This window comes from Mycetomoellerius zeteki, unplaced genomic scaffold (assembly GCF_001594055.1).
Source record: "Mycetomoellerius zeteki isolate Tzet28-1 unplaced genomic scaffold, Tzet1.0 scaffold105, whole genome shotgun sequence".
NCBI classification, from domain to species: domain Eukaryota; kingdom Metazoa; phylum Arthropoda; class Insecta; order Hymenoptera; family Formicidae; genus Mycetomoellerius; species Mycetomoellerius zeteki.
This window is the reverse complement of record NW_017255965.1, coordinates 697,386-698,460: the sequence shown is the minus strand read 5'-3', so window position 1 is coordinate 698,460 and position 1,075 is coordinate 697,386. Positions and strand designations below refer to the sequence as shown.

General features: G+C 60.3%; 1 protein-coding gene across 1 annotated transcript in view; it reads right to left on the bottom strand.

Annotated features, from left to right (window-relative positions):
• LOC108721972 (polycomb group protein Pc) overlaps positions 1-441 on the bottom strand; it is a 15,520-nt gene extending 15,079 nt beyond the window's left edge. Inside the window, exon 1 of the mRNA XM_018446836.1 lies at positions 227-441. The gene's annotated coding sequence lies outside the window, so the exon portion shown is untranslated. The remainder of the gene's footprint in view (positions 1-226) is intronic.
• Between the last annotated feature and the right edge of the window lie 634 nt (positions 442-1,075).

The following is a 1,075-nucleotide window of genomic DNA, read 5'->3' as shown; positions in this document are numbered from 1 at the left end:
TCTTTCCCTTTCAGTCGAACCTTCGCGCGTCTCTGTTCCTCTCTCCGGCGGCCTCGCGCCGCACCGTACAGTACACTACGTACGCGTATTCGCGCCTACGACATCCGGCAACACCGCATCCTCCTGCGACGTTCTGTCACACACACACACACACACGTACACGTTCACTGTATTCGACACACGCGCGCGTGCTCTTTCTCTCTCATGCACACACACACACATACACCACTGCGCACGGCGGTTCGTAGTAAGGCGCTGAGTATCCCTGCGGGCGGTTCGAACACTGACGTTCAAAAACGAGCGAAAGCGAGCACGCCGTTTCACTAATTTCCGAAAAACACGAGAGCGTCAAGTGCGGAACACCCGCGCACCGAGCACTCGATCCCGACACCTTTTTTTTCTATCCTGTCCTGTGGCGAGAGAAACGCGTGTTGCCTCAACGGATCCCGAAACGAGAGTGTCCTCTCCTGCGCGGACGGGCGAACAGGGAGAGCGCGCGCGAACAGGACGGAGAGTGCCCGCCGCCGTGGTACGAGCGAGATGCCACGGTCCGCGGGTTGGGCGGGGGTATATGGGGAACCGTCTTCTCCGTCCTCGGCGTAAATAACGGGATAAAAAACTCCCGGCGAGAACGGCCGATTGGTCGAGTCCGTGAGGCGCCACCGATGTCCCGAGCCCCACTCGTTTCGCGCGTCCAATCAACGTCTGGTACGGCCCACTCCGGTTCCCCTCGACGCGTCGCGAAGGCGGGCATTACCGACGAACCCATCGGCCGCATTCGGACTCTCCCTCTCCCCTCCCCATTCTCCTCCCCTGGACGATCGCGTTGTGTAAAGTCTCCGGTGTTTCTCTCGGCGAGAGAGCTGTCGCTACCCCCCCCACCCCGCCCCTTCTCCACGTCGAGAAGAGAGACAGAGGTAGAAGTGGGTTCCCTCTCCCTTCTCTTTACCCTTCTCGCACTTCCCCTGACACGCAGGAAAACCCGAATAGCGGAGCGCGGCTACCGTGCCATCGAGGGGCCTCTCTCTTTCTATCTTCTCGTCGTCGAACGACCGTGTAAAGCCGTACGAGACGC